Below are 14,850 nucleotides of genomic sequence, written 5' to 3' on the forward strand. Positions count from 1 at the left end.
CTCTTTGTGACCCCATGGACCATAGCACGCCAGGCCTTCCTGTCCTCCACTCTCTCCCGGAGTGTGCTCAAGTCCATATTCATTGCATCGGTGATGCTATCTAGCCATCTCATCCTCTGCCGTCCCCTTCTTTGGAATTGGAATGCAAACTGACCTTTTCCAGTCTTGTGGCCACTGTTGAGTGTTCCACATTTGCTGGCATATTGAGCGCAGCACTTTAACAGCATCATCTTTTAGGATTTTAAATAGCTCAGTTGGAATACTGTCATCTCCACTAGCTTTGTTGTTAGTAATGCTTCCTAAGGCCCACTTGACTTCACTCTCGAGGATGTCCGGCTCAAGTTCAGTGACCGCACTATCATGGCTATCAGGGACATTCAGATCTTTCCTGTATAGTTCTTCTGTGTATTCTTTCCACCTCTTCTTAATCTCATCTGCTTCTGTTAGGTCCCTGCCTTCTTTGTCCTTTATCATGCCTGTCTTTGCACAAAACTTTCCCTTGAGATCTCCCATTTTCTTGAAGAGATCTCTAGTCTTTCCCATTCTGTTGTTTTCCTCGATTTCTTTGCATTGTTCATTTAAGAAGGCCTTCTTGTCTCTCCTTGCTATTCTCTGGAACTCTGCATTCAGTCAGATATATCTTCCCCTTTCTCCCTTGCTTTTCGCTTCCCTTCTTTCCTCAGCTACTTGTAAAGCCTCATCAGACAGCCACTTGGCTTTCTTGCATTTCTTTTTCTTTGGGATGGATTTCGTTGCTGCCTCCTGAACAACGTTACGGACCTCCGTATATAGTTCCTCAGGCACTCTGTCTATCAGGTCTACTCCCTGACATCTATTCCTCACCTCCACTGTATATTCATCAGGGATATGATTTAGGTCATACCTGAATGGTTTAGTGGTTTTCCCTACGTTCTTCAATTTAAGCCGAAATTTTGTGATAAGAAGCTCATGATCTGAGCCACAGTCAGCTCCAGGTCTTGTTTTTACTGACTGTATAGAGCTTCTCCAAAGTACATAATCAATCTGATTTCGATATTGACCATCTGGTGATGTCCATGTGTAGAGTCACCTTTTGTGCTGTTGGAAAAGAGTGTTTGCTATGATCAGCACGTTCTCTTGGCAAAACTCTATTAGCCTTTGTCCTGCTTCATTTTGTACACCAAGGCCATGCTTGCCTGTTATCCCGCTGATTTCTTGATTTCCTACTTTAGCATTCCAATCCCCTATGATGAAAAGGACATCTTTTTTTGGTGTTAGTTCTAGAAGGTGCTGTAGGTCTTCATAGAACCGATCAACCTCAGCTTCTTTGGTATCAGTGGTCGGGGCATAGACTTGAATTACTGTGATGTTGAATGGTTTGCCTTGGATTCGTACTGAGATCATTCTATCGTTTTTGAGATTGTACCCCAGTACTGCTTTTCCCACTCTTTTGTTGTCTATGAGTGCTACTCCATTTCTTCTAAGGGATTCTTGCCCACAATAGTAGATATGATGGTCACCTGAATTAAATTCGCCCATGCTTGTCCATTTTAGTTCGCTGATTCCCAAGATGTCGATGTTCAATCTTGCCATCTCATGTTTGACCACCTCCAGCTTACCTTGATTCATTAATCTGACATTCCAGGTTCCTAAACAATATTGTTCTTTACAGGATCGGATTTTCTTTTCACCATCAGACACATCCACAGCTGAGTGTTCTTTCGGCTTTGGCCCAGCCGCTTCACTCTTTCTGGCGCTACTTGGAAATACCTTCCGCTCTTCCCCAGTAGTATATCGGACACCTTCCGACCTGAGGGGCTCACATTCCGGCGTCATCTCTTTTAGCCTTGTGATACGTTCCATGGGGTTTTCTTGGCAAGAATACTGGAGTGGGTTGCCATTTCCTTCTCCAGTGGACCACATTTTGTCAGAACTCTCCGCCATGACCTGTCCATCTTGGGTGGCCCTGAATGGCATAGCTTATGGCTTCACTGAGCTACACAAGCCCCTTCGCCACAACAACGAGCTTCTGCCACACATTAAAAATGTGGTTGTTCAGGCAGGTATTTGGGGTGGGTTAGGGTATTTTTAGAAACATGATGTTTTAATGTAAAATTTTATTGTTTTAAAACTGTTTGTATTGTTGTACATCGCCCAGAGTGGCCGGGTGACCAGCCAGATGGGCGATTAAGAAATTTAATAAATAAATAAATAAATGCTGTGTTAAGGCTTTTCAAAACCTCCATTAGTGCCAACAGAGGGTTTTAAAAAACATAATTGCAGCATGGGGGGAGGGGGGATGGCTCCTGGGGAGGAAAAGGCTAACCTATCCCTCCCCAACACTGTGACACACACACCCCTGAAAAATTGCCCCTGCCCTGCTGCAAGGGGGCTTTTAAAATGTCTGAGTGTGTCTCTGAGTAGGCAATCACATCATGAGGCCACACGCTAGCAGTGCAGTGGCCCTACTCACTGCAGGTGCATGGCCCCTCACATTCTTGCCAGGAACTAATTTGGCCCTCAGGCTAAGAGGGGTTCCCCACCTCTGCCCTAAAAGGTCCGCATTGTCTATCTGTTTGTTTCTAGGCTCTGTTAGAAGGGCTCATTTGGACCTTTAAAGCCCTACACACATGATTTGGGTCCTGCTTATCTGAAGAAATATCTTCTCCCACCTGAGGGAGCCCTTTTTAGAGAACTCTTAATGCCTGCAGTACAGAGGGTAGCTACAAGATGTAGGCCTTTCTGGGTAATGGAACTCCCTAATCAGGAAAACTCACCTTTGGGCTCTTAGAAAGCACATTAAAAACTTATTAATTTGGCAAGGATTTGGGTTTGACTGTGGTATTGCTACCTGAATCCCTGTCATAGTCATTTCATTTTTGTATTTTATAGGGAACTTTAGAACTTTATCATGTTTTGTTGTGTGTTTTTTAAGTGTCTGAACTACTCAGAACAATGGTTACAGAGTGGTATGTAAGTGTAATAAATAAAATATATAAATAAACTGTTCTTTTTACTGTATCCATTACTTTTATCCTAGAAGGAAGTGACAGCACTGAAAGGGCCTGTGTGTGTCATACCAGTTTCCCTGCAAGGAAATTTCCCTGTTGCTTTGGAAATATGCTACAATTTCTGCAGGGCACATAGGCAAATTAACGTCAGTGTAATTGCCCAATGCTAATAATAGGCATCACTGCTTTTGGTAAGATGTTTGTGTTTATACTTAGAAGCCATTTAAGGAAGGTGTGATTTATTTAATCATAGTGAGCTATAATGGGGAAACTCATTCATATTTTCCCCTGTGAACTTCTCAGCACGCTTTTTAAATTGCCAGTTAGTTGCCTGATGGGGTGTCTTCTGTGGGAAAGGCCCACACAATTGGCCTCGGTCACTGAACTGCATACATACATATATGCACCCCTGCAGTATGGGATCCCACCAGGCTGAAAGAACTCCCATACTACTGGGTGTGGGTATGAAGGGCACAGTTACACTGAATTGTTCTTAAAGCTAAGTCACCACACTTTCCTAGTGGGGCTGTTTCTTCAGACCATTTTAAAGACGCTTTTATAACCCTCTGCCAAATCGATGAAGCAAGTCATTCATTAATTTCTTATTATGACATTTTTATCCCGCTTTTTCTCCAAGGAACTCATGGCTCTCTCCCTGTTTTATCTTCACAACAACCCTGTGAGGTAGATTAGGTTCAGAGACAATGACTGGCTCAAGGTCATCCAGTGAGCTTTATAGTTGAGTGGGGATTTGAACCCAGGTCTCCCTGGACTTAGTCCAACATTCTAATAGCTATCATACATTGGCTCCCAGTTAATGCGAGCAACTTGCTTAGTCTTGGGACAGCAAATACACTTTAAGTGGCTAATTAGCATGATGGAACAACCTATCTCTATAAGCCTAATGTTCAAGGTCATCCTCATAGTGCAGATGAAGGGCTGAGGCTGGGAGAAAAATGGCATGCCTAAGACCATCCAGTGGCAGAGCTCAGAACCTGGGACTTCCTGGCTCACCCTCTTTTAGCTACCCGACCACAATACCTCTCCTTAAGATTGCCACCTTTTACCCTAGCCAGTTCTGGGCAGTCCAGTAACCCACTGCATCAGTGGGGCAAAATTAATAGAACACTTAATTGAATATTATAATCATAGTAACATTGTGTATTATTATTATTTTACAAATATGGAGTTGGAGAATAGGACACTAACACATAACAATCATTACAGGAAGGGATGACAAACAAAATACCACTATGCATTCTATTTTCACAAAACTATGTACTAGGGTTGATTTTTTAAAGTATATTTGCTATTCTTTGTAGTTCATTGAAGTTTCCTCTTTTACAAACACATTTTTTTAAACTGGAGGCAGCATCTATTGCTGTTTGTTCTGACACACAATTCTGCTTTCATGGAAAACATGAAAACAATCTCTGTCCAGCATTTTTTCCGCTTATTATGGACAGAACTCACAAGAGCCATACTTCCGTTGGACTCCCTCCCCCCTCCCCCACCTGGACAGAGCTCCACTGCCTTTTGTTTATTTGGCTATACAGCCTGCCCTATCTTGGAGGATCATAATGGGCAAGAAAAGCATGCAATTCCCAGAAAAGCAGAATAAAAAAAGTTCATCAGAGTGAACATAATAACCCAGATCCTCAAAAGCCAAATAGGTGGGTTGACTCTTAACAAAGGTGCTCAGGTTTGGTCCTCAGTGGTCTTGAGTCAGGAAGCAGAATTCCGAGAGGCAGTTGCTGAGAATGGGCAGAAACTCTAGAGCAAGCTTGCTCAACCTGATGCCCTCCAGACGTGTTGGACTACAGTCCCCATCATCCCCAGCCAGTACAATGATAGCTGGGATATTGGGCCTATAGTCCAATACATCTGGAGGGCACCAGCTTGGGGAAGACTAGAGAGGATACAGCCTTGCCAGCAGCACTGAGGTCTTACCTATTTCAGCTCTGCCTCTTATACAGCCTGTCACCCTGCGCATACTTACTGGGGAGTAAACACACCGAGGATCGGGCCACACGGTACAGGAGCCCTACCTTGGCGGGGGTGGGGAAAGCAACTCTGCGAAAATCGGTCGCTGGCTGAAGCAGTGCCTGGATTAGCTCTGTAAACCAGTGCAGGCTGGTGGCTCCGGTTTCGGTGGGGCCGCGATCCATTCTGGGTTTCAGTCAGAACCAGCCAGACCCCCAACGGAGCTATCCAAGGTGCTGAGCCTACTTTGGGGCTAGGGTTCAGCACCTTGGATACCCGCTTTAGAGTTCTGGCTGGTTCTGACTGAAACCCAGAATGGATCCGCAGCCCCAGCGAAATCGGAGCCACCAGCCTCCACTGTCAGCAGCATTTCTGGTTCACGGGCTTTCCTGAAGGCCAGGGTTGCGGAACCACACGCTCGTGAATCACACACACACCCCGGGGTTTCCTACCCGGGACATGTCCGCCTGAGCGAAAAATACAAAGCAGCGGCGCGCCTGCGGCGGGGAGAGGCGCTGGGTGCGCGGGGGAGCGCTCTCGGGGCGGAGCGGGCCCGTTCATTTTTTCCGCCCGTAAAGGGTTGCCTGCGCTGTGAAACCCGATGCGCCGCTCACGGGGAGGGCCCAGCGAGGAGGAGGAGGGAGACCGCGGCTGTGAGTTCAACTCCTCCTCTTGGCTCCGCTGTTATTTTTTCCTTCCCGGAACAGGGAAGAGAAGCGAGCGCGGCCGGGGACCGACGCTGCTCTCGCAGAGGGCTTGCGGCTGCCCGAACCCTCCTGACGGCGCTCCTGGGTGTGTAGCCTGCCAAGGTAAGAGGCAACAGCAGCAGCAGGCTTGGCGCGCTTTCCCGAAGCAGCTGGCTGGCCGCTGTTGGAGGCAGAGTGCTGGGGCCAGATGGGCCTCGCGTCTGATCCAGCAAGGCAGTTCTGGTGTCGCTGAAATTCTACGCGGGTTTCGCCCGAGGTGAGGTCCGCGATCAGTGGGACTTCACGCCTGATCTCGGGCAGGTCGATTTGGAAGGAAGCCCCGCCGTAGGCAAGGGTGCCTTACTCTCATGCAAGTTGGCGTCGTCTCTCGATCTCCCCAGCAGATCAGGGAGCGTAAGCAAGCTGAAGAGGAAGGAAGCCCTGCGCCCCTCCCTTCTCAAGTGCAAATATGGGTTGCAAGCCTCCCGCGAAGGGAATGAGCGCTGCCCGCCCAGGGCGTAGTTCCTGGGTTGGGTTCGGCAAGGAAAGGAGGGGGGGAGTCCCAGGGCTGCTCCTTGTTGGCAGATAAGCAGATTGTGTTGGCACGGCATTTCTGCTCTGCAGCAGCACCTAAAACGGGTGGGGAACCTCTTTCAGCCCCACGGCCGAAATCATCTTCCGGGACTCTTGGGGCCCTGCATTCCAGCGGTGGGCGGCGACCATGGCGCGGGGCGGGGCAAAAAAAAAAAATACAAAAAGCACTCCTGAATCTTGTAGCTTAAAGCACTTACTCCCAGTAACTGAGCCTTATGAGAAGCATTTCAGCCTTTGAGAACCACCCAACAGTCGGTGGGGGAAAGGGGCTGGGGCCAGGGGAAGGGGGCGTGGGCATCCATGAACTCAGGCGGGTCAGATATGGCTCCTGGGCCTGAGATTCCACACCCCTGATCTCCAATTATGATCATCTCTTAAGGGCTGAATGTATAGCGGATGTCTTACTTTACCTAATCTTTAGCAGCAACCCTTGCCCTATTGCATTACTCATTTCCTTTTCCTTCTTTCCGATCCTTTGCCATCTCAGTTTTGTCAAATCTCTTTGGGGCAGGGCCCTAAAGAGCAATGTTGTTGCTTTGTATGTTAGACGGGAAAGTACTGTATGGGGCACTGGACAAATAATAATTGCATCTTTATAGTGATGATGCTTAGCAGAATTTCTATTGTGTGTATCTAGAGTTGAAAGGGTTTCAGGTACATAATCTCAGTAATCCTTTAACACTCCTGTAACAAAAACCAACGTTTAACCCCATATAATGGATTTGTGAAGTAGAGTGTTTGAGGGATAGTTGCTTGCCAAGGCTACCTAATGAATTTATCACTAATTGAATTAGGAACTCCCAGTTTATATTCTTAATTGCTATACTGCACCCCTTGAATTCATGAAAGTTGTGTTTATGGTCTACTGATATGCCCAGGGCCTTTCCACCATTCTTCTCTCTCCCCAATCCTCAAAAACTGGCCTGCATGGGAAAGTCACACTTCTAGTGTAGACTTCGGAGGCATTTTACTCTTGGTTTCTTTTATCACTTTTATACCTTTCCTTCAAGAAGCTCAAGGCAACTTGCATGGTTCTTCCCTCCACCCACTCCACCCCATTTTATTCTAGGTTAGGCTGACAGACAGTGACTATCCTAGCCTCCTAGTGAACTCCATGGCTGAGTGGAGACTTGAACTTGGATCTCCCCGGTTCTAGTCCAATGCAGCAATCCAGCCTTCCCCAACTTGGTACCCTCCAGATGTGTTGGACTACAACTTCCATCATGCCCAGTCCAGTATATCTGGGGGGCAGCAGGTTGGGGAAAGCTGCTCTAACCATTTCGCCACACGGGCACGAGGTAGGGCTAGGCCTGCCCTTTATGGGCCTGGCCATGGCATAAGATTAGCCAGTTTTGGAGACAGAATACTGGATTAAATGGACCTTTAAGCAAGGTTATTCTTACGTTTCTTTGAAGGGGGAAAATGAGAAGAAAATGTAATTGTTTTTCTGTTTCTGCTTTTCTGTGGGAAGGCACCATATCTTGCCATGAGGAGACTCTGAATTTGTTTGGCGTGGTGGTGGACTGTGTTTAATCTTTTCCCTTCAAGGTGTCTGTCAGTTTGTCCCCAGCTGCTTTTCTCCCCACAAGGGAAAATATATATAGACCTAGAATCTTTCCCCCTGTGTGTGGGAAAGCAACATGGGAGATTGTGCTGAGAAAGATGGCCAAAGAGAAAAGGTTAAATCCCCCCTGCCCATATGCACACATTGTGATAAAATTTGGACACGCCCCCCCAACTGCAACGATTTTTTTTAAAAAAAAATTAATTCAGGAAGTATCTTATGCATCACATTGAGTTTGGTTCTTACTTTGGTAGTTCAAAACATTGGGTTAGCATGAGAACCACAGGGGCTAGATCCCCTGGGTTTAAATGGTGAGTGAGGGTAACCAAGGTTCTAGCCATTAAGCCTTATTTAAGCATTGAATAGGTGGGGAATATCTGGTGAAATTTCAGAAGTGGGATGGGGGCAGGGGGATTCATGTTCTTCATAGAACTTTGTACCTACCTACGACTGTAGAGGCAGACCACTAAATGAAGTCAGACTAGCAGCTATAGGGCAATTTGCCTATTGTGCATAATGAATTCAGAATTTGGGTTACCTAGGTCGGGATCTTTTTGTTAAGGTTACATGAAGTTGATGGGTTGTGTACTGAGAGTTGTAAAGTGCTTTGCATCTGCTTAATGTTATTTATACAGTGAATTAGGTGCTGTGAAATAATACTTATTTTCTATAATTTATATAGTGATCAGCTTGCATTTGCAGTCTGAAACGTTTCCCCCTTCTTCTGAGTTGTTTCCCAAATGTTGTATTGTTTTCTCTCCTCCCCCCTTCTGTGTATGAACCAACAACAAAGGAGCCTCCTGTTGGTATCTCCTGTAGTTGTTCATAATAATATTGTCACTTCTGTTATCCTGTTTCTGGCTGTTCCACTGCAGTTGAGCCTGGTTTAGGGCGCAATTCTACCTGAATAGGTGGTCGCCTCCAAACTTGGAGGTGACCGCCTATCCAAAGCAAGGCAGGAGAAGCACGGGAGGGATCGTTCCCTCCGCACCTCTCCTGCCCTGCTTCTTCTGCTAGACAGTCGTTTTCGGCTGTCTAGCTGTAGGGGGGCCGAGTGGGAGAGGAGGCTGCTGTACGTGTGTCATACAGGCAGATCTGCTCTCCCCGCCCCGGAACACCCCGAGCCCCACCCCTTTTCGGCCCCTCCACACTCCTCTTCCAAGCGCGGAGGACGGGGCTTCTCCGCACTGACTCCGAGGCAGCGTGGACGTGGGGGGAGGTCGGTTTTCCGGGAACCGACCTTGGAGCACAGGCTCCAAGGTCAGTTCCCAGAAAACAGCATATCCTGTGGCTGTCTAGCCACTATCTAGCGGCCATAGGATTGCTCCCTCCGTGAGTGCTTATAACCCCCCCCCCCCATGTTGCTTCCTGCACACTGAATGGCAGCTGCTTTCCCCAGGATTATTTTTGGATGCAGCTTTGTGGTAGAATGAGCTTAAGGTGAGCTAGAGCAGTGCCTTATTTAAGCCACACTGGGCTCTGGTGATTGTGTGAACCAGCCCAATCTCCTCTCTTCCTGATCTGTAACGTGGGGTGATAATACTGGCCTACTTGACAGGTTTTCTCTGCTAGCAGATCACGTTCTGTAGTTTGTCAGTGGGGGAGACAATTTGGGGAGAAGGTTAGGGTAATGGGTCAAAAATCTTCAGTTACTGCTAGTATGTGTATTTAGATTTCATTTTAAGTAACACAAGGAAGAAGGGGTTCACAGATTTTTTATACTATCTAGATTTAATGTGTTGGGAAGCTTGTTTTTTATTCTTCTTCAGAAAATTAGGATTTGCACATCATTTTAAACTTTTTGTGTATTGGCTTTGAACCCTTCTGAACTAAGATCCAACATACTCGCCGTGACATGGGCAGCCAGATGTATTCTTTCCATGTCTGCCATTTTCATATAAGCAACGTGGGCCAAATTTTACCCCAACAGTTGTGCCTCAATTCAGCTCAGCTCCACCCACCTGCCTTGGGCAAGGCCCTGAGTTTTATTGCCAGGGGGAGACAGGAAATACACAGCCTTCAGCAACCAGCCCCAGGTGCCTCAGCTCTCCCATGTTCAACCGCCCCACCCTGCCACAAAAGTTGCGCATGGATGAGGGGAGCTGACTGAGCCCTGCTCTCTCCTGCCTCTGCTTTACCTCACCATCACTGCAGGCACTTCTCTCCCCACCTGGCTGGTGATGAAGGAATTGCACTGAAGAGGACGGAGATGCTTCAATAGCCCTCATCCATGCACACCTTTTTTGTTAACACACACACACACACACACCTGCTTTGTACTTGAATAGGTCAAGCACACGAAAAACAGGTGTGTCTGTCCCTGTCATGTCTAGCTTAGACCTTGGTTTCAGCATGGAGGGAAGAGGTGTCACTGTTATCTCAACAGAGTTTTGAGGTGCTTCCAGATTGTCCTGGCTCAGTTATGGAATTCCACTTGTAACCGTCCTGTGTTTTCCCATTGCCTTCTTCCCTTTTTTTTCTTTCCAGAAGAAGCCCGTTAAGGAGGCAGAAATGGCTGCAAAGCTGCCTTTTGAATGGTAGCACTCTGTCTGGAAGCACCCTTTGTCTTGGAACTGTCAAATTAATGGGGTCAATTCCCTGCTCAGCCCTGAGTACTTTTGGGCCAGTTCCAATCTCTTGGCTTCAGTTCCTCATGTCTAGGAAGGGAAATGTAACTGCAGAGCACGATGAACTAAGAATAGTAAAGTACTTTTAAAGTGTCCTATCAATAATAGGCTATAATTGAAATAAAAATAATAGTGAGTATTTTAAAATATACAGAAACACACAGCCCAGAGACAGAAATCTGTTTGAGAAATCTTTTGGATGGAAGGTGGGGGTTTGTTTGTTTTGCCTTTTCTGAGATCTGCCTCATTTTAGCTTTAGTGTATCCCCCTCGTAGAGTTATTGTGAGAGAGAATGAATGGCCTAAAATCACTCCAGGATTTTTATGGTCTCCAAATCCATCCATAAATCTGGTAATATAATCTGTAAATAGTGGGACCAACCCAGGAGGAGGTTTTCCTGCAGAAGCCCCACTGAAATGAATGTGTTCTTTCCTTCCACTGGGGCTTCTGGAGGAAAACCTCCTCCTGGGTTGAGCCCTTCGTACATCATTAAACACTATACATTGATTTAATTAGCCAAGCAGAGGGTGTATCTGTGACCCCAAGCCTGCCTGGCAGATTTGCTTGTTTTAGACCTCCTAATTGTCCAAAGAGGAATTTATCTGCTTGGCAAAACTGGGAAGAAAAATACATTAACCAAGCATAACTTGGTTTCATTCTCTGTTTCTTCCTCATTAACTCATGCAGATTTCCCCTTGTGCAATGTTACCTTAAGCAAACAGTCATATCCCCTTTCCTTATACAGAAATAAATGGTTTATGACCTCATTGTGGGCTGTCATGGGAACCATAACAGCCCAGCACTGTAACTCCCTTAGGGTCACATGCAACTTCTTAAAACAGGACAAAGGCTATAGGAACTGGCTGGGAAGTTGCTGCTCCAGATCTGAGATCCTGTCTACCATGAATGGGAACTCTTCTCATAGAACATACAGAGTCCCACATTTCATGTAAACAAATTAGAAAGGATTTGAGGAGAGCTATTGAAACATCAAAAAGACTTGTCAAGAGAGGAAAGGCTTCAGAAAAGCTTAAGATCAGCGTAGGGATGACCAGCAGTGATAGCCCTTGGGCTGTAACCAGCTTTTGAAGCAATTGCATCTGGTCCCTGGCAGTCCTAACAGCTTTTAATCAAGATATTGTAGAAGGTTTGCCCATGATTTTTGGCTTGTAAAAGAAAGAGAGAGGATTTCAAAAGATGTAAGAGAGAAGAGATACTCCACACATTAATGTGAACACTTACTAGGTTTTATATACAGTGCTCTAGCTAAATCGGTGCTTATATCCAATTATCATGAAGCCCTTATGATGGTGCCAACTTTATTGCAGCACTTTGGCATCTGTGAGGAGGGCACTTTGTATGGCAAAACACACTTCTGGTCCTCAGACTATTGTCTGGAGGATAATAGAGCAGGCCCTGAGAGTATATACAGATTTAGGTTATCCCTGGATTATAGTTAGTGATGCTTTTCAAATGTCATACCTTCAGGGAACATTATTTGCACTGATTCATCTGCAGAGGAACGCTTCTGTGTTGTGGAGAGGATTCTGGAAAGCATTCAGAGGTATACTTGGGTCTGGTTCACACATAATCATACGGGGCTTGTGCCCATAGATTGCCTGCCTTGAATACAATGGCAAGCTACGGTTTTCTCTTTCTAGGAAGTAGGAAGGAACTGAGTTCATGTGATCTGGGAGCAGGTGTGCATCCTTGTAGTGATGACCTTTCAAAGCCATGCGAAGAGAAAGCTATTAATCCAAAAGTTTATGGAGAGAAAAAACTAGGCTTAAGATGCCAGCATGTTTGCTTCTTTCTTTCTTTCTTTCTTTCTTTCTTTCTTCCTTCCTTCCTTCCTTCCTTCCTTCCTTCCTTTTTTAAGGAAAGGTAGTAATGGCAGGTTGGATCTTGGTTATGTTAACAGATGTGTAAAATGTCCTGGGGGAAATGAATAAAATGTATCCCAAGTTTAAGAATAGACCTCTCCCACTGTTGTTCCCTAGCGACTGGCATTCAGAGGTCTGCTTCCTCTGATCCTGGAGGTAGCATATAGCCACCGTGACTAGTAGCTATGGATAGCCTTCTCCTCTATGAATTTGTCTAATCCCCTTTTAAAGCTATCTAAGTTGATGTCCATCACCATATCTTGTGGTGGTAAACTTCATAATTTAAGATATTTATATCTCACAATTTCAAAAATTCTGTATCTCATCTTGTCCCAAAGGTGTATTTATTGGTGCCCTTGGAGAGCTTTGTGGCATGAAATATTTGGTTGAAAACTATAGATGGGATCTGTCTGTAGCATAAAAACAGTGGCTTTATTAATGCCACCAGATCAAAAATATGCCAAGCTTGTAGAAGCTGTAGTGGTTACAAGGCCTCTATTTAGACTGCTTCTCTTGCGGGCAAGGCCTTATTTATCCATTCACAAGAGAGTTCTCACACGTAAAATAAGAAAGGTTGTGCTGCCTTTAGGTAAATTATTACAAAGTGAGTCCTGTGTAAAAATTGTACCCAACCATGTATTTGCCAGAGTCCTGTGATTCACTTTAATTGTTTACTGAAGTATGCTAGTTACTTGTGTATGTGTGTGTTTTCCTTTTTGGCAGAAATCTTGTGTTTCTGTTATCAAAACTACTAAAGATCAAGTAATCTAGTTCTGTACAGATTTTTGGTACAGCATACTAACAACAGCGATATGGCTTTCAAAAGAACGGTAAGCAAAATGTCATCTACCTTGCTGCTATTGATATTTCATTAAATAGAAGCATAAGTATGTGTTAAATTCAGATTATTCTGTTTTTCATTGCCAATAATAATACCAGAACTACATGGATGGGTGCAGGAAATTCAACCCAATACAGATGAACAAGATATTTGTAAAACTGAATAATAAAACCTCCACATAACAAAAAGTTTAAATCTAAAACGTGTGTGTATTTTAAAGAAATTGTCGCTGCCATCAGAGACTGAAGCAAGAAGACTAATTTAAAACAAACGGGCACACAGGGCCCAATATACACAACTGGTCCTAAAAGATTTAGACATAATGGGCAGAACTTCAGACTGCTGGAAAGCCATGAGACTTCTTGCAGCTCTTTGAGCATCTGAGGCTTAGGGAGCAATCCTATGGCCGCTAGTCAGCAGCTAGACGGCCATAGGATATCTCATTTTCTGGGAACCGACCTCGGAGGCCACACTTGGAGGTCATTTCCCAGAGAACTGACCTTTCCCCCTTCTGCGCTGCCTTGGAGGCAGCGTGGAACAGCCTGGGCTCCGCGCTGTGAAGAGGAGCGCCAAGCAACCAAATCGGGGCGTTCTGGGGTGGGGAAGGCGGAAATGCCTGCACAATACATCCTATGTGTCATCCGGCAGCCTCCTCCCCCGCTCCACCTTCCTGTGGCTAGACAGCTGAAATACAGCCACAAATGCAAGGCAGGAGAAGCGCGGGGGGAATGATCCCCTCTGTGCTTCTCCTGCCCTGCATTGGATAGGCAGTCGGCTCCGAGTTCGGAGGCGGCCGCCTATCCCCATAGGATTGCGCCCTAAGTGCCGTGGAGACAAGCTCCCGTCTCTCTCTGCACCTGTGTAGGAGAGCAGTGGCTCATCCCCTACAGATGGACTGTGTCTTAGCTCAGATTATGTCAGAATGCTCTTTTCCTTCCCTCTGGGTGGGTATAGTCATGGCAAAAACAGACTTTGCCTGACTACCAAGGCTAGCTAAAATTTGCTGAGGCTTGGGTATAATCCAACCACAGTTAGCGCTTTTAAATTCCATGTAATTCTGTGGAGGACATATGCGTGTTCTCAACTCATGCGGAAATTAGTGAGACTTAAACTGTGGAAGGGTCAGTGTTTGGAAGTGCTCTTTAGTATTTTGAGAGAAGTATAATTAAAAATATATATTTGGAGATGATTTGCTTGCCATTGACATTGTTGTCAACCCACTAAACCCAATAGAAATATGCAGGTGCAAATGGTTCTTGGAGAATGTTTTGTTGTTGTTTGCTTATTAGACAGTATGCATACTTGTTCAGGAATATATCAGTGGGCCAGTTTGGATGATATAGCAACCTATTGTGGGTTAATTCACCTTTGAGGAGCTCTGGCATGTGCCAGCTGCCATTATGAATATGCAACCCCTGACCGGGGGTTGCTGTGTTGTGTGAATCCGGCTAGCGGGGATTATTTGAGGGTTAAATAACCCTCGCATATCCCTACAACAGGCCGTGGATTATGCAAGGAGTGTTTAACCCTCAAATAACTCTTGGTGCCCGGGTTTGCACAACATGACAACCCTTGGTTGGGGGTTGAATATTCATAATGGCATCTGGCATGCACTGCAGCTCCTCAAGGGTTAATTAACTCATGGTGGGCTGCTGTGTCATACAAACCAGGTTATTCCCTCT

The 14,850-nt window shown here is 45.6% G+C and overlaps 1 protein-coding gene across 1 annotated transcript in view; it reads left to right on the forward strand.

Annotated features, from left to right (window-relative positions):
- Nucleotides 1–5,673: 5,673 nt before the first annotated feature.
- The window catches only part of ANXA11 (annexin A11), a 44,229-nt gene continuing 35,052 nt past the window's right edge, over nucleotides 5,674–14,850 (forward strand). Inside the window, exon 1 of the mRNA XM_084845241.1 lies at nucleotides 5,674–5,782. The gene's annotated coding sequence lies outside the window, so the exon portion shown is untranslated. The remainder of the gene's footprint in view (nucleotides 5,783–14,850) is intronic.

Source organism: Heloderma suspectum, chromosome 3 (genome assembly GCF_057233095.1).
Source record: "Heloderma suspectum isolate Gila_16-S chromosome 3, 16-S_ref, whole genome shotgun sequence".
Classification (NCBI taxonomy): Eukaryota; Metazoa; Chordata; class Lepidosauria; order Squamata; family Helodermatidae; genus Heloderma; species Heloderma suspectum.